Source organism: Pogona vitticeps, chromosome 3 (genome assembly GCF_051106095.1).
Source record: "Pogona vitticeps strain Pit_001003342236 chromosome 3, PviZW2.1, whole genome shotgun sequence".
In the NCBI taxonomy this organism is placed as follows: domain Eukaryota; kingdom Metazoa; phylum Chordata; class Lepidosauria; order Squamata; family Agamidae; genus Pogona; species Pogona vitticeps.
Window position 1 is genome coordinate 210,404,172 of NC_135785.1, and position 27,799 is coordinate 210,431,970.

The window sequence follows — 27,799 nt, forward strand, 5'->3', positions numbered from 1 at the left end:
GGGACAATTTATTAAATGCAAACGTATTTCTTTTATTTCAGTACAAATAAATATGATTACAGAATCCCTACCTGCAGTTGGAAAAGCCAAAGAAATATTCACTTTCAACCATTATCCAAGCAAAACAGACCTTAAAATAATTCACACTTGTTGAAAAACAGCCCTGGCAACTGCTTGGTGTTTGGGTAAGAAGTGGTTAAATGATGAAAAAAAAAGAGTCAACTTCTGGGATTGTCCTATGCTTGGTGTCTCTTTGTGAATGGTAATGGGTACAAGAGGGTATCCTGTAGGCCATTTTGACTGCTGGTGTTGGTGTTGTCAACATTCAGGCTGCCTTTGGCTTTGTAAAGTTTGGCATCCTTTTTCCTGCTTGCAACTCAGAAACAATATTGTTCAGCAATATAGGGTCATTTCCTAGCTTTTCGAACTGTGACTACCAGAGATGGGAACCAGTCTTGGTTTGGAGGTTCATGCTGGTTTGTATGCATGGCACCACAGGTGCTGTACATTCCCTTCCCCCACCTCCCCAGCTGGATACCACACTCATTATAGGCATCCTTCAGTCTCGAGAGACTATGGTGACATGCTCTGAATCAAGGGATGTCCTCTCCAGAGCATGAAGCCCAGGTAAGGTAATATGGAAGATAGGCTGTTACCCAAGCAGCAGATCCCCCCTCTCCACATTGCTGAAATGGTCCAATGGAAAGGCAAGAGCCAATACAACTGGTTCCAGCAATGTTTCAGGAGTTGGCAGAATGACACGAGCTGCCTTCGGGACTCCAGCTCCAGATTTTGCCTTGAGGTTGACTCCTGAAGTCTTTTCCATGAGTGGATATAGCCACAAGGCAGTGGAAGTTTGAAATTGGAGTTTTCCTTCTCCTAGATGGGCTGCCTTCCATGGCTGACGAGCCCCACCTACCCGGCATACCACACTCAACAGCTGGCATACACACCTCTTCCCCCTCTTCTTTGGCTGTTCAACCAGTCTCTGGCAGGACCATAGGTTTCCCTGCCCTGCCACTTTAGCTGATTGCCCACTCAGACAAGGAGGTAGGACCCAAACCCATGCTCCTGCCAGAGACTGGTTGAACAGTCAAAGAAGAGGAGGAGAGGAGTGCACTCCAACTGGTGACTGGGTAATTGGCTGGGGAAGCATGAGAAGGGAATGCACATATGAACTGGCATTAACCTCCAAACTAATATTGGTGCCCACGTCTAATGAGTATAGAAGTACAATATCCCACATTCATAAACCAGAATTTTTTTTGAAGAATTGGATTCATCACAGCAATTAAGAAAATATGAACCCAAAATAAAATATCTTAAAATTCAATCTTTAAAATAGGATGTGATTCCAGAGGTGCGATGTCACTACCATAAAGATTCTGCTGTGGTACCCCATAAACTTAAAAGCAGACTTCCAAAGATAGTTTGAATGGGTGTAGGAGGTAATCTGGTCCTAAATGAATGACGACTTTAAAGGGGGGGGGAAGCAAATATATTTTGTTAATTGACATAATTTACATCCCACCTCTCCAACAATAATTTATGTTCCCAGGACAAAAATAGAAAAGGAGGAGAAGGAAGACTAGAAGGAACTAAGGCTTCTTCTGCATACTTCAGCGTATAATTAGGCAGAGCAACTAATATTCCAACATCATTGCACAGTCATGGGTCCCAAAAATGACAAGGGAAAAAGAAGGGAAAGCAACTGATGAAGCATAAAGTGCCACAGTCACCTCTGTTGCATGAATTTTCTAGGAATGTGTAGCCCTTTCCTAGCTGCCCCACTGGAGTTCAGAGAAGTTAGATGGAAATCCACCACATGTATGTTAGAGAGGGGAGTGTATACATGTGTACCTGTGAAATACTTGAAAGTGTCATTTGTTCATTGCTGAAGTCCTTTGTTCCTCATCCAGATAAATGAGTATTGCCTCTATATGTTCCACTGGAACCACCTGCCAAGTAATTGTGTACTAGTCTTACTTGGCAAGCTAAACCATTCCTCTGAGCAAACTGTCCTTGTATCCCCGTAGAATTCTTTGGTGCTCACATATTCACAGGTGGGTAGGTGGGATATCCTATCTAGTTTACTGTATGCCTCCGTCTCAGAAAATATATGCCACTGTCTTGGTGTACCAATTACAGCTCTGCAGAAATGGCCTTTTGAAATACTCTACACTATTTATTAACAATGAACCGAGGGATAGTTTGTGCCTCATTCTCAGAACCTTTGTGAATTTATTTTCACTGTATTTCCTAGCTACCCATGATGTTGCAATGTGGCTGAAGCTGCTGTTTTTGTTTTGCTTTGGTTTTGGGTGATTTTTGTTTTGTTTTGTTTTTGGTTTTTTTTTATATTTTATTACATATTTTTAACACTCTGCAGCCCCACCGGCTGCTCACACAGATCTGACTAAGCCTCCTCCTAAAGCAAAAGTTACCTTAGGATATCTTCTCCTGAGTTTAACTGTCATGTGAGTTTGTTTTCAAAGAGACTTTGTTTTCTATGAAATAGAATGATAATGGTCTAAATTCTTGTGAGTTACAAATTTCTGGCACAGAGCTAGTGCCAGTTCATGCTTTGAATTAATATATAAATGAGTATTTAGTCTGTGATCTCCCCCATCCTTGGTAACTAATTGGTTGAATTTCTCATAAGGTTATATTCTGTACATCAAGCACAATGTCATTTAACTGTTTGGGAGGGTCCAGGAAAGAAGGAACAAAATACCTCAATAATTTTGCTAGAGATGATATATTCTTACTTAAGCATATATTTCAACTGCTGGTGAAGTATATTTTCTGTAACAGGGAAGAGCAACAGATAGTTTGCCAAGACTGTTTTTGTGCTCCTCAGCATCTCCAAACAACGCTGTAGAATTCTCTGGCAAATCATGCTGTAGATTTTGTCAGCAGACCATTAAAAGCCATCTAAAAATAGGAAGAAAACAGGGAAGCCTCTTTAAAGCAAGCATTTCGGGTTTGCTCTAAAGGCTTTTGCAATTTGCCAGCAACATCTGGAAGCATGGCAGGAGGGGTTCTGCCTTGAGTGGATCCAAGGATTGAAATTTGATCTTGGATTCAACAAAATTGTCCATCCCTGTGCTATATTCTGCAAAAATAAGGTCTCTGCACTGTAAAGTGACACTAAACTGCATATGGATGGCAATAACGATTTGCCCAGCTTTTGTTTATTTATTTATCTGACAAGAGTCTTATTTGACTGATATTGTGGTGTGCTTCTTTCCAGCTGTTCTGACACAACCCTGAAATATAAGTGTCCATCATGGACTTCTAGAAAAAGATGCCCTTTGAGCATGCAATTATATGTGTTCAATACATCAGCCTTCCTGTAATCAGGAGCCAGAACTGTAGAAGGATCTTGGTTACATGGAAGGCTTGCACACAACAACTCCTTTGTCCATGCTGAATATTCAGATATTATAGGATAATAGAGTCTTTGAATAGGTGGACATTTTTCTCTGTACAGGATTTCTGTGTTTGAGTAGAGAAAAAAAGAGTGAGAAGAGAAAAAAATATAATTGGCTAATAAAACAGAAGCAAAGGTTCCGGGAAAAAAAAATCTGCTTTATACGTTCATATTTAATCATCTGTTCCCAGTCTTTTAGGATTTGTGAAACATTAATCTTTTACAAAGATATTGAGTATGATGCTCTTCTGTCTTTTTGGAATTATCCATAAAAATAGTTGAAAGGAATTCAAGACACACTTATGGTAAGGAATATTTTCAACATATAGTAAGTGAAGTATAATGTTTATTTGATAGCCAAGTGGTTGCACTGTAAACTACTTTGAGAATTTTAAAATTAAAATAAATATTAAAAAGTTCTGTATAAATAAATAAGCATGATCAAGCAGATATTACAGGTAAGTACACCAGCAAAAGACATATTGATATTTGAAGCAGAGACCAATCACAGCTGTCAACACCTGACTCCTTCAAAATTATGTTCTACTATCAAGAAGTGAGTTTTTTCATTCATGTCTACACACACACACACACACAGAGAGAGAGAGAGAGAGAGAGAGAGAGAGAGAGAGAGAGAGAGAGAGAGAGAGAGTCTTTGTGCCTCCTGAAACAAATAACTTGGTGCTATGAAATAGTGGGGCTGGTCTTGAGATGGTTGTAAAGTTTAGATTTCCTCTCCATGTCAACATCAAAAATCTCTGAAAATTTGAGAAGCCTCTTGAGGCCTGTCTAACAAAAACTAAGCTAAGATAGAAGGTAGAGATGGGAACGAGCCACAAATTTTCCCCCAGTGACCCTATGAACAACTAATCAATTCATCTTTCGTTGAGTCTTTTTTTTTTAACTTTCCCTCCTCTTGCCCAGGGCATAGCAAGAGGAGGGAAAGCAGGAATCAAAGCAATTGCAGAGCTTCAATCCCTCTTCCCCTCCTCTTGCTAAGCCTCGCAGTGTTTAGCAAGAAGACGGAAAGTAGGGATCAAACTGATCCTGCAGTACTTTGATCCTTTTCTCCCTCCTTTTGCTTAACCCTGCAGGGCATAGCAAGAGGAGGGAAAGCAGGGACCAAAGGGATCCTGCAGCAGCTGGGGGATCCCTTTGATCCCTTCCCTCCTCTTCTCATACTGCGTGGGCATAGGAAGAGGAGGAAAGGGGAACTAAGCCATCCCCCGGCCTGAGGGATGGGATTCCCTTCAGGGCAACTTTAGCGTGCCTCCCAAAGAGAAAACCCCTCTCTGCTTATGCCCCCAAGGAACAGCTGATCTGCAGGGGCATAAGCAGATAGGTAATGAAGGAATGAATATAAAAGGGTTATATTCTTTGCTTCATATTCATTGGGGTCTCTCTACCCCATGAATATGAAGCAACGAATATCTGACAAATCAGGGATATTTAATGAATATCCTGATTCATTTTTATATTCATCCCCATGTCTAGTGGAAGGTACACAAATGCCTAGCTCTGGTTGCCATAGGAAACAAAAGGGAACTGAAAGTGGACCAGAGAAAAAGGTTCTGAAAGGAAGAGTGAAAAGTGATAGCTGTAAACTGCTAGCTTGGGGAAAATCTTTTTGAAAGCAGTGGTGATTCTGTTTTGATGAGAATACTCCAGCCCATCAGTTTCTTGCTTTTAATCAACTATTTTAGAGAGGAGTCTTCACATGGAGAATTATGTGATGAAAAACTCCTGTACTTGAAAACAAAAATCCCAATAGAGGAGACAAAATCCCTCTCTTTTTTTAGATGATGGTTTTCCACCTAGAAAAAAGTGACAATGAAGAAGGGAGTTGCTACTTGTTCTCTAAGCATGTGTAGAATAATGAGGAAAATCACGCAGTGAGTCTCACAGGAAAGTTTGGCCTCGGAGTTCAAAACAAAGCAGAGCAAAGGCTAATAGAGTTTTGTCAAGAAAACAAGCTAATCATCACAAACACTCTTTTCCAACAACACAAGAGGTGACTCTACACATGGACATCACCAGATGGGCAATACCAAAATCAGGTTGATTATATTCTCAGCAGCCAAAGATGGAGCAGCTCTATACAGTCAGCAAAAACAAGACCTGGAGCTGATTGTGTCTCTGATCATCAGCTTCTTATAGCAAAATTCAAGCTTAAACTGAGGAAAGTAGGGAAAATGACTGGGCTAGTCAGGTATAATCTAAACCAAATCCCTTATGAATACACAGTGGAAGTGAAGAATAGATTTAAGGAACTCGATTTGTTGGAAAGAGTGCCTGAAGAACTATGGATGGAGGCTTGTAACATTGTACAGGAGGTAGCAACAAAAATCATGCCAAAGAAAAGGAAATGCAAGAAAGCAAAGTGGCTGTCCAATGAGGCCTTACAAATAGCAGAGAAGGGAAGGGAAACAAAATGCAAGAGAAATAGGGAAAGTTACAGAAAATTGAATGCAGACTTCCAAAGAATAGCAAGGAGAGACAAAGGGGCCTTCTTAAATGAAGAGTGCAAAGAAATAGAGGAAAATAATAGAAAGGAAATACCAGAGATCTGTTCAAGAAAACTGGAAATGTTAAAGGAACATTTTGTGCAAAGATGGACATGATAAAGGACAATAAATGGCAGGAACCACACAGAAGCAGAAGACATCAAGAACAGGTGGCAAAAATACATAGAGGAATTATACCAGAAAGATCTGGATGTCCCAGACCACCCAGATAGTGTGGTTGCTGACCTTGAGCCAGACATCCTGGATGGCGAAGTCAAGTGGGCCCTAGAAAGCATGGCTAACAACAAGGCCAGTGAAGGTAATGGCATTTCAGTTGAACTATTTAAAATCTTAAAAGATGATGCTATTAAGGTTCTACACTCAATATGCCAGCAAGTCTGGAAAACACAGCAGTGGCCAGAGGAATGTAAAAGATCAGTCTACATCCCAATCCCAAAGAAGGTAAAGGTAAAGATTCCCCTTGACAATTTGTCCAGTTGTGTCTGACTCTAGGCGGTGGTACTATCTCTGTTTCCAACCCACAGAGCTAGTGTTTGTCCGCAGACAATCCTCAGTGGTCACGTGGCCAGCAGCACTAGACACAGAATGCTGTTTACCTCCCCAAAGAAGGGCAGTGCCAAAGAATGCTCCAGCTACTGTACAATTGCACTCATTTCACACGCTAGCAAGGTTATGCTCAAAATCCTACAAGGCAGGCTTCAGCAGTATGTGGACAGCGAACTTCCAGAAGTACAAGCTGGATTTCGAAGGGGCAGAGGAACCAGAGACCAAATTGCTAACATGAGCTGGATTATGGAGAAAGCCAAAGAGTTCCAGAAAAACATCTATTTCTGCATCATTGACTACGCAGAAGCCTTGGGTTGTGTCGACCACAGCAAACTATGGCAAGTCCTTAAAGAAATGGATGTGCCAGACCACCTTATCTATCTCCTGAGAAATCTATATGTGGGTCAGGAAGCAACAGTTAGAACTGGACATGGAACAACTGATTGGTTCAGAATTGGGAAAGGAGTATGACAAGGCTGGATATTGTCTCCCTACTTATTTAACTTATATGCAGAATACATCATGCGAAAGGCAGGACTAGAGGAATCCCAAAATGGAATTAAGATTGCCGGAAGAAATTTCAACAACCTTGGATATGCAGACGATACCACTCTGATGGCAGAAAGTGAGGAGGAATTAAAGAAGCTCTTAATGAAGGTGAAAGAGTAGAGCGCCAAAAATGGTCTGAAGCTCAACATATCAAAAAAACTAAGATCATGGCCACTGGTCCCATCACCTCCTGGCAAATAGAATGGAAAGATATTGAGGTAGTGACAGATTTTACTTTCTTCGGATCCATGATCACTGCAGATGGTGACAGCAGCCACAAAATTAAAAGACGCCTGCTTATTGGGAGGAAAGTGATGATAAACTGAGACAACATCTGAAAAAGCAGAGACACCACCTTGGCGACAAGTTCTGCATAGTCAAAGCTATGATTTTTTTCAGTAGCGATGTATGGAAGTGAAAGCTGGACCATAAAGAGGGCTGACCACTGAAAAATTGATGCTTTTGAATTTTGAGGGAAATCAACCCTGAGTGCTCACTGGAAGGACCGATCCTGAAGCTGAGTCTTCAATACTTTGGCCACCTCATGAGAAGAGAAGGCACCCTGGAAAAGGCCCTGATGCTGGGAATGTGTGAAGGCAAGAGGAGAAGGGGACGACAGAGGATGAGATGGTTGGACAGTGTCATCGAAGCTACCAGCATGAGGCAGTGGAAGACAGGAGGGCTTGGCGTGCTCTGGTCCACGGGGTCACAAAGAGTTGGACACAACTTAATGACTAAACAACAACAGACGCTCTAGACTTCCTAGTATTATGAACACACACAGTTATCAGGGTACTGACTGCGATACTGATCACTCCCTGGTGTGTAGTAGAATAAAACTGCACAAAAAGATATTGTATCACATAAAAAAGGAAGGAAGACCACATATTGACATCAGCAAGACTCACAATCAAAGAAAAGTGGAGGGATTTGCCCAAGTGCTTGAGGAAACCCTTCCAGGCCTGGCTAATGCAAATGCAAATGCTTGCAGACAGAGTCTCTCCAGAATCCCAGTGTGGACTTCAAGCTAATAGATCCACCACTGACATTGTATTTTCCCTCAGACATTTCCGGTGAAATGTAGGGAACAATGACAGCCACTCTTTGTGGCCTTCATATATCTTACAAAGGCCTTTGATTTGGTTAGCAGCGATGGCCTTTTTAAAATACTTTTCAAGATTGAATGTCCACCTCGAGTACTTAACATCATCATGTCCTTTCATGAGGAAATGAAAGGCACTGTAGTTTTTGATGGCTCAACATCAGATCCCTTTGACATCCAAAGCGGAGTGAAACAGTGCTTGCGCCAACTCTGTTTGGGATGCATTGGAGTCCAGCTGAAAGGCACACAGGACTTCCTCTTTGCCGACAATGCAGCTGTTGTTTTCCATTCTGCTGAAGACCTCCAACAACTCATGAATTGTTTTAGCAAGGCCTACTAAGACTTTGCATTAACAATCAGCCAGAAGAAAACACAAGTCATGGTAATAGAGGGACTCACCTCCCTCTGTTACCATCACCACACAAGAATTGAAGGTTGTTCATGACTTTGTGTACCTTGGCTCAATGATCTCTGACACTCTCTCCCTAGATGTTGAGCTGGATAAAAGCATTGGCAAAGCAGCTACCATGTTCTCTAGACTCACAAAGAAAGTATGGCTTAATAAGAAGCTGATGGCATATATCAAGATCCAGGTCTATAGAGCCTGTGTCCTGAGTACACTCTTGTACTGCAGTGAGTCCTGGACCCTTTGTTCATGGCAGGAGAGGAAGCTGAACATGTTCCATATGTGTTGTCTTTGACTCATTTTTTGTATCACCTGGCAGAACAAAGTTCCAAATAAAGTAGTCCTAGAATGAGCTGGAATTTTTAGCATTTATACATTACTGAAACAATGATGTCTATGCTGGCTTGGGCATGTTGTGAGAATGGCTGATGGTCAGATTTCAAAAAATCTCCTGTATGGAGAATTAGTGCAGGGAAAGTACCCCAGAGGGAGACCACAGCTGCGATACAAGGATATCTACAAGTGGGATCTGAAGACCTTAGGAATGGACCTCAACAGATGGGAAACTTTGACATCTGAGCATTCAGTAAGTACTACCTGAAATGGGATGGAATCATAAGCTTGTGTTTCAAAGTCAGGCCAGAGTTGGAGATCAATTAATGTGGACTTTTCGTTATATTTTTTAGAATACAATAGTTTTGTTTATTCTAGTCAAAGCATAATAATGCTTTAAGATCCTTCCCGAAAGGCAAGTCATGCCAGTCTACTCCAGGGTAAAATGACAGCCTTACTTCCACCACTTCCAACGGCTTGTCCCTGTATTCTAGGCTTCAGCAATGCCTGCACAGTAAAATTTTATCATCACCTTTGAAAGCCTGCACATTCTAACTCTACCCTACCCAGAACCATTATCTCTGGCACATTTTCAAAGAGATTACCGAGACATTCATAGGTTTTTTTTTTGGGGGGGGAGGTACTCTCTACAAACCCTAAAGAGAAGCAAGACTACAATACCCAAGAAGCACTGTATAAGAAATAAGACTTCAAATGCCCTGCTCCTGGTGAGGCAAATGTAGGTGTCATTTTATGGACTGGAACTCCTTTATTTCTGCCTGAAGAACTCTTGGGAGAATTCAGGGAGTTGGAGTTAAAATTAAAAATTGAAAGAAGTGGCACAAGGAGGGGGATGATTTTCTTTTATTTTCTTCCCCTTTAAAGGAGGTGGTCTAAATAGGTTTGTTTGAGATGTGTATGCCATGTGGATGCAAGTGTCATGCCAAACAGCATACCAAACCTCTTTGTGACCTTAAGCAGCCCTATTTAGCCTAATCAAGTCTACATCAATGGAGCTCTTAAGCCAAGCTCTCCATCCTCCTTCTCTTATTTCTCTCTGTGTGTTTCTTTCTTTTTGTCTCTGGCTTTCTCTTACATGTAACACAGCAAAAAAAGAAAGGAAAGAAAGAAAGATGTTCTAATGAATCATGCTAGGAGATAGTACTATTATAGGGAGGGGAAAGAATAATTCATTAACTACCCACAAGTGAGTAGTTAATGCATATTTTGCTTGCTGTTTTTACAGAAGCAGATAACATAATGGCAGATGCTTGTATCTGAGTTTCTATTTTTTAAAAACTTTATGTGTGTTTTAATACACAAACACAAAGACCAAGATTTCACTATTATTCTCTGTTGCTCCATCTCATGGTAATTACTACCAGCACCCATTATGTGCTTTTTTAATGGTTTATATATGCCACTGTCACTTTGGTGATTTTGTTCCATAAGTGAAATAGGCTTGCAGGTTTTTTATTGTTGTTGTTGTTCTAAATCTTTTTACTGTTCTCAAAAACACAGGTTTCAATTGCTTTCTCCCCACTGGGTGAGATTATGAGATTTTCTGTGTCTTTTTCAGATTTCAGGATCTTCTGTGAGGGAACAAAACTATTTTTTGTGTGTTTGCAAAAAGTCCTCATACAATGCAAAAAAAAAAAAAGGAGGGCACAAGGGTTTTATGAAGGTTTGTGCAAAACTGCAAGATGAAAAACACCCACACCCATACTGTATTCTGCTATTCCTGATGAAGCAGAGGCTTTTTCACTTGTGCAGAAGCAAGACATCACAGAGCAATTGATAATCTTTCTAGAGGATGTTTCAGAGTGTTGATACACCCTTTTCATTAAGGAGAACAAAATTTGTTAGTATGTTACATACTTGATGTAAGGTATCAAACTGTCTGACGATCAGAAAAAAAAGAGTCCAGTGGTCAATATCTTATTGTAAGTGTATAAATCATGGAGATGATTTGCTGCTAATTGAATCACTTGTGGTTTGCATTCCCAGTCAACTATCACTCATGCAACTTAGCAGGTGACCAGAACTGCAAATAGTGACATCAGTTAGCAGCAATTTGCCATTTCATAATCCCCAACAGAATTCTGGCCTGTATTCAGCACAGCAGGAGTTGCAAGATATTTGGGGGGGGGGGAGCCCTAACATGTTGTGATAAAGAATGCATTGGACATTTCCTTAGGTGTGCACCCAGATCTAGAAGAAAAGACAACTGAAGAAAGGTTACATTTTTTTCCAAATATTTCAAATAAACATGGTGACTTTTTGAGATAGTCAACATGTCAGATTTTGCAATGCCTAGTTCTACACCATTCATTTAGACAGCTGACTCACGGGAAAAAATTAAAAGGACTGTTTGTTTTTGTCTTACCAGGGATTGCTGAAAATATTGTATAATGAGCTAAAGTTAACATGAATGTTTGCCAAGGAGATTTTGATAAATGAAAATCAGCAGGCTGGCTTTAACGTTATGGAACAAAAGGGTTCACAAGCTACCCGGAAGTGGGCAGGCTTCCACTTACATTTAAAATATTTGAATTTTAATCCTCCTAACTGGAAAAATATCCTTTAGGATATATTAGCAAGTTGCTCATGAAAAGGAAGGACAATAATCTCTGCGGCTGAAAGAAACCGTCAAGGAGAAGAAAAGAGCAAACAACAGATGCAGCTGAGTTGGGAGCTTTTAGGACTTGTGTCAAATCAGACCAAAAAGCCCACAGACAAGAAGACAAATCATTTTACCTCTTGACAGCAAACAGTTATTATTTGGGGGGGAGGGAACTAATCTATTCTCTAAAAACTGTAGATATTTGTACTGCCATTTAATAAGAGCAAATGCATTTTAGATGACAGGCTAAGTGCCTTTAGTTCAAAATTATTCAGATTTGAATGAAATGTATCCATAGAAATGGGTCTAATAGAGGGAATACCTACATTCCAATTGTTCAAAACATGTTGCTTGCCAATTAAGGAATGTTTAATTAGAAAATCTCCTTATGAGAAAGATGCTCCCCAAAGGAGCTTATTCAAGCTGAGTGATTTTTAATAGAAAGGCCTGCTACTAATTGGAGAAGGTTGTAATGCTTTCTGGGAATGCCTTCAAGTGATTCAGCAGAACTTGGATCATGAATGGGTTTCAGTTTTATTCTGTCTGTCTGTCTGTCTGTCTGTCTGCCTTCCTAACGACAAAAGTGGATGGTTGTTGCTGTTCTCCTATAGAACTGAAATGTGCAGTGTGTTACAGTGTTGTGCAATGGAGTCTGTTCACTCATTTTGTAGGCTGTAAGAAAAGCTAGTAAAACTGATAGCTGTAATTCATCGAAGCAGACCACAAATTCCTGTCCCAACAGAGTGAAAACTGTGGCTTTTGACACTGAAAACCTTGGTGTCATTTCTGAATGTTCTGAAAGCTGTGCAAGTTACCAGAAAGAAAGCAGCTTAATTAGATAGGACAGCTCTGTGACACAAGGAAAGTGTGGAAAAGCCAACCATTTCTGTGCTGTATTGTGTGTCTCTTTTGCAGCCATTAATAGTAAATACTCTATGATGTGGGATGTTCCTTCCATTTTTTTTTACTGTAGGTGTGTGTTGAAAGTTACGTGTTATGTAGTCCAGTTGTACTATCTCCTATATCACACAAAATTTGTATGTTGATCAAATATAAATTAGAATGTATCTGTGTATTGTCTATAATGTATTTCACATTTCCTTGCTCTGTACATTGCAAGTTTTATGTTGTTTCACGTTGCTTTGAAATGTTTGAATTGAAGCAATTTATCAGTGCTCTTGAATGAACAAACAAACATGCAAATGAAGTTATTTTATAAACCTTGTGGATGAATATTAGCCATACTTGTGTATAATGGCATAGTTGTGTCACTGGATATATCAGAGGCCCTCCATGGTTTGGGCCCATGTTACTTGAGTGTATTTCCTTAATGTCATCTGCCCGACTCACAAGATCATCCCAGTTGAGAATCCTCTGGGTGGCTATCCTGAGGGGGGGGGCCTATAAATCCTCTACAAGAGATAGGACCTTCTTTGTGGTGGCTTCAGCTTTATGGAACCAGCTTCTGGAAGAGCTCCACCTAGCCCCCTCCCTGTGAACATTTAGGAAGCAACCAAAGACTGCTTTTCAAAGAGGCTTTCCAGGTCGAGACCAACTGACTTTCCCTGCTTTTCTCCTTCCCTTTCTCTTCTTCTCTGCACTCTTTTCCTCCATCCTCTCTGGTACTGGTTGATGCCTTCTTCTTCTTCTTTTTTAAGGTTCTTGTTCTTGGTTTTAGTGTCTCTGTTTTTATTTTTATTTTTTACTATACGTGTTGTAACATGGCCAGAGTAGTGCTACATTAGTGATACAAATGGAGCAGGATAAAAACTGAATGAATGAATGAATGAATGAATGAATGAATGAATGAATGAATGAATGAATGAATGAATGAATGAGGGGGGTGTATAAATAAATAAATAATGATAATGATGATAATTAAAAAATAAAACAATTTAAAATAATAAATATTATATAAAACAATGAATGGATGGATGGATGGATGGATGGATGGATGGATGGATGGATGGATGAATGAATGAATGAATGAATGAATGAATGAATGAATGAATGAATGAATGAATGAACTGACCTTGGAAGGATAGGTCAACCCTGAACCAGCTATCTAAGCCCTGCATCAAACTCAGGTCTTGAGCAGAGACTTTGACTTTATTGCTGCAGATTAACCACTGCACCACAATGCTTCTGGCCAAAGTCATTACCTTTCTGGCACTTTCAAACAGCCATTCTCAACCTTTCCTTGGCCATGGCCATAAACACAATTTGAAAGAAGTATAAGCTGATTCAGAACTGTGGAAGTTCCATAATGAACCTTATAAGGTGGTGTGTGAAGAATTGCTCCCAGCCTTCAAATATGGCATATGCCCTCTGTGACGGATGCCCCACGTCACACCTATCACTCATAGCTGGAGCTCATGTGCATAAGCCTATGAGAGGACAGGAGGGGTGGAGGCAGTGAGTCAGTTAAGTCAGTTAGAGAGAGAGAGAGGAGGGAGGGAGAAGAGGAGGAGAGAGGTTGTCAGAGAAAGTGTGGGAACTGAAACTAATAAAGATAAGCTGGTTAAAGTGAATAAATAAAACAGGAGGTGATTGAATGTGTGGCAGAATATATGATATTTCAATGATTTTGATTCTATGAAATGAATAAAGAACATCTGTGATCCTGAATTACCCCAGTTACCCTAATACCTTTTAATAAACAAGTTCTGTTGTTGGCAGCCAGTGCCAGACTAAAGTCCTTTACAGCGTGAATAAAGAAATCCACTGGTGGCAGTGAAAGAAAGAGGGAATGTCACCAGCATGAGTCCTTTGGGTTGAGAAAAAGAAACAGGGGCATGGGGTGAATGTAACACCACCACCCCCATTGAGAATGGGTGCTTTACATAAAATATTGTCATCAAAGGTAGTTGCAGTGAGAGCCTCTGAAGCCTCCAAGAATTTTTCTGAGAAATAAGGACCAACCAGGACCACCACACACATTGTCTCTAGGCAATATTCCTAGAATAAGCTTTTGAGACCAGCTGTCTTTTCCCTCAAAGAAAGTGTCAGCAAGTGACACTATATAATGACATGCAGTTGTTTGCACTAACATTCGGAGCTCAATTTTAAAAACACTCAGCAGCCAAAGTGACAAACCCGTGACACTACATGGAATTATGTTTTAATTGTTTCTACATTGAAATAAAGCGAGGGTAGAAAACCTCATCCTTTGTAAATGGACATCATTGGCAAGGTAACATTCTCATCCCCAGGGATCCTCACTCTTTCATTATTTTCAAGGCCACTTTTATTCCCTCTGGACAGAGAGGTTTTTTTACATTCTGTCAGAACACCTCTCCTATGCTCCTTCAAGTACCAAATTACTTCTTAAAGAAGAGTGTGGGTCTATGCCATTCATCATTGCTTCTCTCCAAAAGTCACTGATTCTTTAATCTTCGTTGCCACTTGGTACATTCTATCTGACCCACAGAAATACTGTTGCCCTTTTATTCCCCAATATGATGAAAGAAAGACAGCCATCTTTCCCCTTATAGCACGTTTAATGAATTGATCAAGATAACAAATGTCATGCTGTCTGCCCCTTGTGAAAGGAGAGCATTTATCAGAACAAACCTCCTAGTCAAGGAGTGTTTTCAGCATGCTACCAAGGCCAAGAATCAATGGATAGGGGCGGTGGGGAAGGAACTGGAAACTAGAACAGAGGCACAAACGAACTGGTTCTCAGAAAGAAAGAAAAAAGCCATTTTGATTCCCCAGAGCAGATAGTAAAATTACACACATACTGTCTTTGCTTTATGGTGACAATTTAGAGAAAAGAAATAAAGCACCTTGCGCTGCAAAGATTTGCCAATCTTTAAAAGACAATGAGAAATCCTGCAAAGTACCCATCCTCAATAACACTGGCATGTGTTCATTATTCACACTGGAACTTAGAAAGTTAACAAATGCTAGACTTGTCTGGAAACACAGAGCTATGTACATAGTCTGTTCTATAATAATCTTTTGCCAGGTACTTCAAATATTGAAAGTGTTCATTGAGTTTTATCCCAAATTATGAATTCAACTGCAGTGTCAAGCTTAAAGACACGTTGGCTGAAATCCAGTAACAAATCACAACTAGAGTTATTAATCAGTGATGATTTGGTAAGTCAGATCCTCTGTAAGTTCCATTGATTCAATGGGTTATTTTAGTTGTGACTTACTACTAGGTTTCCACCATTGCATATGTCAAAAACAAAAGCAAAAATAATAGCAATGTGCTACTTATATACTGCTCCACAGTGCTAAAGCACTCTCTGAATTATGCACAACAGAATTATGTAGGCTACACATTGTCCCCACCTCCAGCAAGCTCGGTGCCAAATTTACTGACCCCGGAGGGATAGAAGCCTGAGTCAAACTTGATCTGTCTCATGAGCAGAGCCTTGGCTGCAGTACTGCAATTTAACCACTGCACTTCAAGGCCCCTTAATTCATGTATTCAAGATTCAGGTGAGACAGTATATATTGGCCTAGGTATCAGTACACTTGAGTAGTTCCACCAGGCACTGATTCATCCCAAAGCCAGCTTCATCCATCCTTCATCTCTCCAGATTAGAGAAGGAAAAAGAAAAGAAGATACACGTGAAGAAGTGACTCTTAACGAATGGGGTTTCTTCATCGAACACTGGTTTTTGATGAAGAGTTCTTTTAGCTGGCTAAAGAGCACTTTTGTGGGGAGACTTCCTTTAGGGGACTATAACTCAAAAATTTCAAATCTGATCTTTGCCAGTCTTGGAGGGAGTAGGAAGGAGAGTACTCTGAAGAGTCATTGTGATTTTGGCGTCTTTAACCCATCTGGTGGCCATATGCCACTTGCTGAAGTCCCAAATTGCATGAAGTGTACACATTGTCAATGTCAATAATAGTTCAGTGATTTGTTTTATTCTGAACTGGCATGATTCTCTGAAGCACCCCAAACCACCCAAACCAAACCACAAAATAGCAGGATTCATCAGGTTTCTTTCATGCCCATCTCTAGCTAATGTTATTTCCTTCCCATATTTTTTAGGGGCTTGAAGCTGTAACGTTACTTTTCAAAAATGTTATATTCATTTTTGTGGTTAGTGAAGTGCTTTTGTAAAATGAATGAATGAATGAGCTCTATTGGTGTTTTCAGTTTTATAATTCTCTTAGCACTCTTTATGAGTACTAAAAGAACTATCTCTCCATTGGCTTCCAGGCAACCTGCCTTGTCATCTTGACAATCCTTCAGGTGAGAGGTAGATAATTGGATTTCTGTAGCTTTAGCTTTAACTATTTCTCATTAGTTATCTCGTTATACTAGTTACACTAGCTTTTGCAAGCTTGTATGTTTCGGTGTTCTTGGTTAGAGTTAGTAAGTATAGGATTTTTTTTTGATGCTGCCCCATTTCAGGGGATATGTAAGCCCTATTCTGGCACCTGGAACCATGTCGAGTTAACACTAGAAGACAGGCAGCTTACTAACATTTTCAGTCTTTAGGGTCATCACATTCAATGTGGAAAATGATGAGTCTAAACAGGAATGTCTCCTCTACTGTGGGGCTCTTGACCCAGGTTGGAATTCTGGGGATGTCCAGTTCAGACTCATTACCCTCCATGCATAGAATGCAATGGTACCTGAGATTGAGTAGGCAGGATAAATATACTCCTTCTCCTCCTATACTTACTCTGCATGGTTCCAAAAGCCTGAACAGGACATACTACCTGAAATAGTATGAAATAATAAAATAAGCCTGTATGACTACATGTACAGAACAATTACTGTAGCAGAGGCTGGCTCTGCTGTGGCACTGCCACACTAGATGGGTGTCTACTGTTACAATCTCAGACACTTTGTGTCATGACATCAAGTTGTTTAGGGGGGGAAATGAAAATATGTAAAAATAAAGTTCTTCCAATGCCCATTTTAAAAATGAGACTGCCTGCTGTTTGTGCTTAGCTGAAACAAATATGACAAGCCACAAATACATAACATTGGAATTACTTTTTCTTAGCCTGTCATGTGCTAATGAATTAACAAGTAAATAACCATTCTGTCAATATGCAGGTATCAGATTTGGGAAGCCTTTTATTAGTTTGTTAGCTGATGCCTCATCCCTCTGCAGATTCATAGCAAGTCGTACTCTTCTTCCAACTCTGCTGATTCCTCCCCTTCGCCATCAAATGCCCTATTTCTGGTGCTGACATCGCTTTTGCTTTTGCATTTCACTGCCAGCTGGTCTGCCACCTGTCCATTTAGTGAATTAAAGGGGAGGGAATCTCTAGAAGTTTCCAAAATCAAAGGAACAGAAAAGGAGGAGAAAGACAAGTGACAAGGGACTCGAAGGAGCAGGGTGTAAACAGATGGAAGGAAGCCAAACATGAGCAGCAGTGAAAGGACAGAGTCTACTGAACAGCATAAACTGACTAGAGAAACAACAAAAGGATACTTGCAAAGGTAGCAGAATTATTGATAATGTCTTATGCATTTTGAAACTACTGATGCTCTATATTATTCTAATTAGTGCATCATAATGTGCATTATGTTCCTGGGAAAGCTCCAAGAGTTGTGTACTTTACTATACATGCAACTGCATGGGAAAATTCAGGGTGGGTGGGTGTGGATTCTGAAACATAATTTTTGAAGTATGGAATTTGCTAAATTGTATTGAAATGAGAACCAAACACTTTTCTCCTCCATTTCTGTCTATAACAGACGATAGTTGAAACACTTAAGCATGTGCACCAAGATGCTAATACATCCCAGACAAAAATTTTCCCATTTTTGATCACATTGGCTAAAATCCCACTGGAGCATATTTATGTCAGATTGCATCATCATTTAGCAAATTATACTTTTAATTTATGTAAATTTAAAACTTCTCATCCCTTCTCTGTTGTTCATGTTCTGAAACTCCCAAGATGTCCCTTTTGCCCTTGGGAAACCTTTGGGAGCCTTGGGACAAGTGGAGAGAGCCTTTAATATTGGAAAATTGCTGGTGGTGTTCCTGTTGTTGAGTCTGGATCATCGAGCAGTGATTTTGCTCAAGGTATCATGGGATGAGTAGTGTCACTGTCTATTAAGCTCTCAAGAAGAAGCATCTCAAAATACAATGCATCCCATGATTCGTGTTTTATGTTACTTTCTTTATATTTAAATTCTGAATCTGCCTGCACATAGAGAAATTGTCACTAATATCTTTGCTTTGCTTTTGCTTTATCTTTAGGACAAGAGCCTGATCTATTCATTTTAGGTTCTTTTTTTCCTATTAGCAATATATAAATAACATGTTGTACAGAATGAAAAAATTAAAAATTCTGCTAAGTGTGTTCTACCCAATGGCAACAGAAGTGGAAGCAAACACTATAGCCGATGGTAAAGACTTTAAAAGGGTATTGGTTTGAGATGTTCCCTGGTGAGAAAATCCCATTTGATTAATTTGAATGCCTAAAGTAAACAAGTGAAGCCACTCTGGAACAACTGTCAGCTTATTTGATCAATACAACAAAGGAATGATGATACGTTGTCAACAACTTATACATAGAATGGGAGACTTTGGATACATGTAAATATTACAGTAATGTCAAGTGACACTTATATCACCCATGTTGCTATGCCTTTGTAATGCACATGGGGGAATGGAAATCCACATTTTGTTTTGCTGTGAATGGTACTGAGCAGAAGAGGGTATCCTGTAAAACAGTGGTTCCCAACCTTGGGTGTTGGGGTGTTCTTGGACTACAACTCCCAAAAATCCTGGGCAGCACAGTTAGTGGTAAAGGTTTCTGGGAATTTCAGGCTAAGAACATTTGGGGACACAATATGTTTAAACCACTGTTGTAGACCATCTTGACTAGTGCCACTGGTGTTTCCAACACTCAGGCTGTCCTTTGCTATGTAAAGCTTGGTATCCTTTTTCCTGCCTGCCATGAGGCCATGACATTGTACAGCAATCTTGTGCCATTTCCTGGCTTTTTGAATCATACTTACATTTATGAACCAGAGGTTTTGTGAAGAACTGAATATACATGTATATACTTCATGGCTGACCTGAATGGCCCATCCACTCACTAGTCTACAGAGTACAGTGCAGTGATCTCCCTTCTGGGTGTGGAGAGTGAAACTGTTGTTTTATGTGTAGTGATAATGTCATATCAGATGCCTGCTTAGCAGCTCTTGGAGAATAATGGGCAACAAAGCAGAAGGAAGCGCATGTTGCTCCTGGCTGAGCTGCCGTTCTTTTTTAAAAACAGAGCACTTCAATCCGGTGTGCTGTCATTCAGGATTCATTCATGAGTGCAACTGCTATAAATCCATTTTAAAAATATTTTTGAGCTATAAATCATATTTTGTCACTTGAGAACATAAAAGAAGATTATAGTGTTTCTATAGCCTGGAGGATGGTGGAGGAAAGCCATGTGGCTGTAAAGTCACCTCTATGCTTACTTTTAATTCCAGACCAGTACACCTTTCATTTACTATCAGTTCATTTGAGTATTAGTTTTACTAGCATAATTTCACTGTCTTTGATGTCCAAGACAAACTCTAAGAGTTTCAAGATTTTTCCATAATTGAGACAGGACAGAGGTCATCCCCGGAATGAGGGAAAGGGGTGAAAAGAGGAGGCATATGTTCCCAAACAAAGGCTTGTTTTTCCAAGAGTACATTTTGCTACTCACTTAAATAGGAGAAAACCCCGAAGAACTGAAAGGCATTGTTACTGTTATGGGAAGACATGTGCAGGACTGTGGCATGTCATTTTCTCTGCTGGTGACAAAAATAAAATTGAGATCATCCAATTTATTGTCTTGTTTGTAAACAGGCCAGAAATAAGGAGATTAAGTGCATGCTTGTGTGGGTTAGAAAAGAAGTATATTTAAATACAGGGTATGCAATTGACTAGGTTTCTATTTAATTGATGCCTTTGCCCAAGGGCAAATAAAAACCTGGAGGTGAGGTGATGGCAAGGCTGTGACTAGGGTAGGGCAACTGGGAATTTGCCTCAGATTTTAGAGAGTGTTTAGATCTAGAAGTAAGCATATTGGTGAGTGTTAGGCAAATGAACAGCAACTCCTTCCAGTGCTATTTGCTTTCCCTTAATTCTTCCCCTTCCTTACTCGGGGATACCAGGTCCTCCTCCTCCTTTTTCTTGAGGGTGGGGGCTGTTCATGCCCATGCCTCAGATTGCAGTGGGTGGGAGACAGTGCCACTTGCCCAGGCGCCGACATTGCTAGTTACAGTTCTGAATGATGGAATCTTTGCCGCCCACTCAAACCCATCAAAGGGTACATTTCCTGCCTCAGGGCCTGAGAAAAGTTGAATCTTATTGCTCAGACCCTTACTCTCAGGATTGCTCACTGGGGTAACCATTTTAACATCAACAAAAAAGAAAACATACATTAATAAAAAGGAAAGGAGAACATTGATTTGTCTAAAATGCATATACCAGTGTATATGTGTGTGCGTTCTGTGCCATCAAGCCAGAAGCTCCTTTAGTGACCATCAAAGGGTTTCAAAGTGACTGAGGTATCTAAGAAATTATTTTTCAGTTCCACTCCCCTAATGAGTTTCCATAGCTGAGAGAGGATTCAAACCTTATTCTTCAGAGCCCTAGTTCATCACTTTTTCTACTACACTACAATGGGAATGTATCCATACAGGTGTAAAATTAGAAAAAATAAACAAACAAAAATAATAGTGTATCTCACTCAAGTGGGAGAGACAGTGATCTTTATATTTGTGTGCCTGACGATTCTGTTGGTCAGTTACAACACCACAGATGAGCAACATCCAGGTTCCTGATCTACCTCCTTGTGGCTCTTTAACTTTGAATCAGACATGGACTAGCCAGCTTTTGAAAAAGAAGTCACTTTCACAAGGAGGATGGTCCTCAGGAGCCTTCCAATGGAAGGTATAGCATCCATCCACGTGGCCACCCCCATTCTCATAATCTTCCATTCATTTCAGCTGTCTCGTTAAACTCAAACATAAGGTTCTAGAGATGGGCACAACCTGGCTCATCCCCGTTCGTAAAGGCAGAAGCACAGGTGCTACTGCTCCCCTCCCCTGCCTCCTCTGGTTCAATCAACCACCCACCAGGTCCAGTGTGGTAGATTTTTTCACCTCCTCAACTGATCCTCCAGTTGCAAGCTGGGTCTAGTGAGCAGCTGATAGGCTGAGGAGGCAGGGGAGGGGAGAAGCAGCACCTCTGCTGCTGCTTTTACAAACAGGGACAAACTGGGACAAAGCAGCTCTATAAGATTCCATTGAGAACTGGCACTGTATCTGTCTCCATCAGTCTGGTTTAGGCTGTGTGTGCCTCTTTGTGTGTCCTTACTGAGATAGATATTGAGATAATATAGGAACCAGTGTTGATTAATAATGTTTGCAAAAATGTAAACAAAAGTGAAGGAGAAGAATCACTGAAAGAAAATCCTTGCTAACCAAAATAATCATAGTGTGCAACAACCTGTGCAATATTTTCTCTTTCACCCAACCAATAATAACTTGTGAGTAGACATGGAGCAGCCCCATAAATTTTGAATAATGCATGAGCAACTCTCTCCCAACTCTCCCCCTCCATATGCTTTGTGATTTGCTGTATTGAAGCTGAAATTTTGAAACTCATATACTAGTTCTTCCCAGAATACTGTAGGTTATGTTTATGACCTGGGGTTCAATCTCAGGTAGCCGGCTCAAGGTTGACTCAGCCTTCTATCCTTCTGAGGTCGGTAAAATGAGTACCCAGCTCGCTGGGGGGGGGCAATGTGTAGCCTGCATAATTAGCTTATAAACTACCCAGAGAGTGCTTGAAGCACTATGGGGCGGTATATAAGCAGCAGGCTTTGCTTTTTTGCTTTGCTTTACCAGAATTCTATCAGGAGAAAGGAGATAATGATCTGTGTGATATCATTAAAAATGGAATAGCATATTTCCCTTTTGGTTCTCCCTTATCTGCCATCAAAAGTGGTAGTCAGAAATAAGGAATATTTGGCTTTGTGGGTTCTGAGAGTTGTAGCCCCGAACACAAAATATTCCCCATGTGTGCAGTTAGGGCACATGCTTTGCAAGCAAAGACTAGGGCAGGGTGGAAGAATGGGTTGGATGCCTTAGGCAGAAGTGGTGCTGGTAGTGGATGAATTCTCTATGGGCATCCTCCCTCAACTGTTCCCATTCTCTTGAAGCTGTGCACTGACAGTGGCTGTTCTTCCACCCTACTGGCAAGTACTTTTACTGACCTAGCCTCCTTCTCCCAATGTATCACTGACAGAGAAAGACCCTGAAATAAGCAAGCAGGTGGAGAAGCAGCCATTGTGGGGTTCACACTCCAGTAGGCAACCTCTTAGAGCATCTGAACAGCAGCCAGATTGAGTGGGGAACACGTTATAGCAAACCTTTCCCATCCAAAGCAATCCATGAAACTAAATGCCATTCAAAGAATGGAGGAGTCCTGCTTCTTAGCTACTTGTGCATTTGCTTTTCCTCAGCAACATGCTTCAGCCTTATCCAACTAACCATAAATATGAGGACACATGGTCTTCTTCCATTCTTATGTCTACTGCAGTTGTTACTGTTGACAGCATTTTTGAGTTATTTTCCCCTGATGATGCTTTTCAGCTTAATTGGCATGCCACAGCACAGAATATTCCTCTTTAAGGATGACCTGTGGAGACTATGAAAGACACTATGGAGATTTGTGATTCTGGAAGATGTCAGATATTTCTTTTGTTTTTGTCTAATCACCCTGAACACAAATAACTAATAAACATCAGGCCAGAAGCCAAATTCTGCGTTTTCCCAGAATAAATGCATAAAAAGACTGCATCAGCCTTTTACACTAGCAGAAGAGAGAGGGAAGGGAAACACTTAAATTGTCACAGCCTGAAAGGTCACTGTTTTGGTATTTTGAGAAGGATGCTCTGATTCCATTGATTGGGAGCAACATTCCTTCTTTGAACACAATAAAGACAGAGATGCTAAAAGTAAAAGCTAAACATCAGCAGGGAGGAACCAAGCAAGCGAAAGGTTGTGCAAAGGGAAGGAGGAAACAAGGTTTTTTCTACAGCTAATTGTTTTGCCTTTCACAGAACAAGAGAATCACAACTATTGTTGCTTCCATTAGTTTGGCACAGAACTGTTTTCAACAAAGGATAGAGTTTCTCTGAATAAAATAGACTGTCTCTGTTTCTCTGCCATTAAGAATGTAAATCATTGCTTATTTTGATCATGCAGCCAGGACAAAAAATACTGTAGAAACGTTCTCCCTGGTGGGCAAGGACACAAGAGTTTTGTCCATTTTAACAGGATTTCTTTCCCAATTTTAAATAAATATAACATGGAAGTTAACTTTTTAAAAATGTACCTTTTTTTGCTAATGCTGCAAGTGAAGAAAAATATTCTGGTCTTTTTACTATCATGCCAGATTGGAAAAAACTCACAGTGATGGTTGGCAATTTTCTCAACATGTCAAGATGTGCTTTTCCCCCTTGCTAAGAACAAGAAAACTTTCAAATATAAGTTACATCCTTATCTACTAGCACTTACTCTCATAGGATCCTGTCATAAGTGATGCTGTATTTTACATAGATAAGCACACACTTAGGTAGGCATTCACAGTACAGGCATACCTCGGTTTATGGATTTAATGCGTTCTTTGGGATGTTTCATATTGTGAAAAATTCGCAAACCAAAATGCGGTTTCCCATAGGAAAGCATGCACAGGGGCAGTGCTATAAATCTCCCAGGTGCAATGCGTCCTGGGGAAACTTGCTTCATATTGTGAAAAAAAATCATAAACCGAGGCATTATTTTCAATGGATTTTCTTTCATAAACTGAAAATTACATTAACCAAGGGTGTTAGTAAACCAAGGTATGCCTGTATAGTTAGGCATTCCCAGTGTGGAGTAGCAAATGTAGTTACAGACTAGAACTTTGAAGAACAGGCTTCAAAGCTCCACTTGGCCATGGTAATTCACTTGGGATGTGGAGCTGGTAAAACACTCCTTAAATATCTCACTTACGTTGAAAACTGTGTTGGAGTTGCTATAGCGAGGTTCCAACCTGAAGGCACAGAACAATAATAAGACACACAGCTGTCCAAGTGACTTCTACAGTGCCCGCAATAACAAGAAATCACTTCCAAAATGATTGCACAGTAGAGTCTATAGAAAACAAATGACTTGAAGAAAAGACAGGATGCAAAAAAATCTAAGATGGACATGAACTACACTTTGCATCTCTCAGTACCAAAATCGAAATGTAGAAAATAATTTGCCTTGATATGGGCAGGGGAGGACACTCATGGTAAAAACTGTACAGATCATTTATTGCAAAGCCTTTCTCATACTCTCCAGTATTTCACAAATAAATATAGAGGTCTTACTGTAGTTGCAACAGCTTTGTGTAGTAAGGATTACTGCCTGAGTGCCACAAGCTTCACTACATATTCCTGAAGGCCCTTCACCTTACTGTCTGGTATGTTAATTGCTTATTCACTGATTCTGGAATTGTTTCTCTTCTAACATATTCTGAGCTATAGGACCTAAGAGGTCCCTTCCAGTATGACAGTTCTGTGGTTAATACAGTTTGCTCACAACAAGGTGTCCTATATTGATCACAAAAGTTTGTGGAAGTACATGTGTCAAAATGTCACAGTAATGTTCATAGAGTCAAAGCTGAAATATGATCAGTGACAACTTATTAATGTCTAAGAGCCTCATGGTGCAGTGGTTAAACTGCAGTACTTCAGTGAAACTTCTGCTTGTGACCTGAATTAGATTCTGGGCTCAGGTAGCTGGCTTGAGGTTGACTCAATTTTCTATCCTTCTGAGGTTGGCAAATTAAGTACCCAACTCACTGAGAGGGAGCAATGTGTAGCCTGCATAATTAAGTTGTGAACTACCCGGAGTTGTGAACTACCCAGAGAGAACTTTAAGCACTATAGGGTCATATATAAGCAGCATACTTTGCTTTGCTTTAATGTACAGTAGATAGTCAGACAGATAGATATGTATACATTTGGATCCAAAGGGCAGTCTCAAATAACTGAACACACTGAAACAATGTGATTCACATAAGGGTTCAGGAGTTGAATCAATGGATTTACTCTAGTAGACTATCAACTGGATTTAGGTCTTATCTGTTACCCTAAATTTTCCCCTCCCTAAAAACCAAATCAGGAAACAATATTACACCAGGGAGAGATCTCTACCAGTCCCCCAAAATACACTGGAAAATGTAGAGTGTAGTCTGTCTTGGAAGGGCCCCATGGCCACTCAATCCTATTAAATCTAAATCCCATTTGTTCATTTGGGAGGATTAATAAAATCCCACATTTTCCATTAATGCTAGCTGCTCTATTTTTGCACAATACCTTATAAAGATCACTGAAGCACCAAACAATGCTAGCAAATGTGCCTATGCCTTTGTGATGGGGGGGGGGGGGTGAGAAGAAAAAATAAATAAAGGTGGGGAGTGTGGAGATGCCAGGCTGCTTAAGTGAACTTGAGGCATTGTTGAGCAGAGATAAATTTTAATCCACTGCAGAGCAACAAAAAGGAAGACACATGTGTGTGATTGAGAAGATACAGGCCTGGTGAGAAAGGGAGATAACAGTTGGGAAAGCTGCCCAGGAGGTCTAATATGCTTTCAAGTCACCCAGAAGTGGAAACATTTGAAGTCTGTTCCTTAATTAATACAGCAGCAATACACCACAATTCAGCCCGGAAGATAATTTTTGAGTTTTGTATCTGACAAATGAACCAAAAGGCTTTGCTTTGGCAGTGCTAGGGAGGGGGGGGGAAACACAACAGAGGAAGAAATGGCTTGAGGAAGCATTGCATACTTTAACAGATTTGAGCCAGTCAAGGTTAGAATGATGAAAGTCACAGTCTTTCCACCTCACATGTTCAAAGTAGTTAATAAACATCATCCTCTCAGCATGCAGGGATCAAAACTACCACAGAGATATCATTACATTACATTTTCCAATCTAATTTTCCCTACTATGCAAGTCGGTCTTTCACCATCAATCCTTACACTCTCTTATATCCATGCCTCTTGGCAGCTGCCAAATGCTAAAGATTAGAAGGCACCTATCTTCTATAGGGAAAAAAACCCTGCATATTTTACCATATTGAATGTGTCTAGACAAACTTGTTTTAAAGTTTCTCTCCCATGTGAACTCATGTCTTTGATCAAAATAATCATAGCTAAGTTATGGATTTGTTTAGTGTTTGAAATTATTTACTCTTGCAAATACTGAGTTTCCCCTCTTATTTAAGAACTTGTTCCTTAACATTGAGATGGGAGAAGTTCCTGAAACATTATCAATCCACCAAAAAGTGTTTGGGCTCCACAAAGTGGAAGATTTATTTCTTCCACCAAAGATGTTGCTGCTACTTATGGGAAGAAAGACATACAGAGCAGCTGTTATTTCTCTCTCTCTTTTTCACTACAAGGAGCTAATAGTGGAGCTGGGAAAGGGATTACATTAGGAACATGGAATATAAAAAAGGATTAAGACAACCTTTCAGTGAACCACTTCCTCTAATCTTCAGGGCACTGCTAATAAACTAATGGGACTGCTAATTAAATGAAAATCCATGCAGGCAGAAAATACATAGGATAGGATCCTAGGTATTGGTCTCCTAGACCTGTATCATCACTAGGATGCCCTTGAAATGGAACAGTATGCAAATATTCTATGAAAAACCAAGAATGAAAAGATTAATTTTATTTTAATCCTTCTCTCCCCTCCCCACCATCATCAATGGACCGTATCAATTTTTTCTAGGAGAGGTGCACTCTAGTCCCTAGAACCCACGGGCTGAATGATTTAATCATGCTTAGAAAACACCCACTGAAATGAATGGAGCTTAATTGAGGTCTCATTCCTGTAGACTCTCGCCTGGGATTAAGAGCTACAAATGTTCTTACCCATCAAATAAGAGAGGAAAATGTGGTCTTGCCCCTACAGACAACGGCACCATGATCCGTTCCCTGATACAGTTTGCTTTAAATAAGGCTAAATAATCACTGACATTGAATTGTAATGAACTAACTGTCATTACTAGAAATTAGTAATGAGGCCAGGCTTAAATGCTGTTGCATTTTGAATAATAGCTCTCAAGTATGTTTCAGATATTGCTTTCAAGTATCTCTGGGCATATATTTTTAAAAAGATAGATTTTTTTCTCCTCCAAAAAGCAGTGTACAAAAACACACACACACACACACACGTGCACGCGCACATGCGCGCGCGCGCACACACACACAGAGAGTTATATTTACTATTTGAAATATCTCTAGTTGCTGAT

The 27,799-nt window shown here is 40.2% G+C and overlaps 1 long non-coding RNA gene across 1 annotated transcript in view; it reads left to right on the top strand.

Annotated features, from left to right (window-relative positions):
- The first annotated feature begins 1,845 nt into the window (after positions 1-1,845).
- The window catches only part of LOC144587745 (uncharacterized), a 33,100-nt gene continuing 7,146 nt past the window's right edge, over positions 1,846-27,799 (top strand). The window contains exon 1 of the long non-coding RNA XR_013542893.1: positions 1,846-17,938. This is a non-coding gene — a long non-coding RNA (uncharacterized LOC144587745). The remainder of the gene's footprint in view (positions 17,939-27,799) is intronic.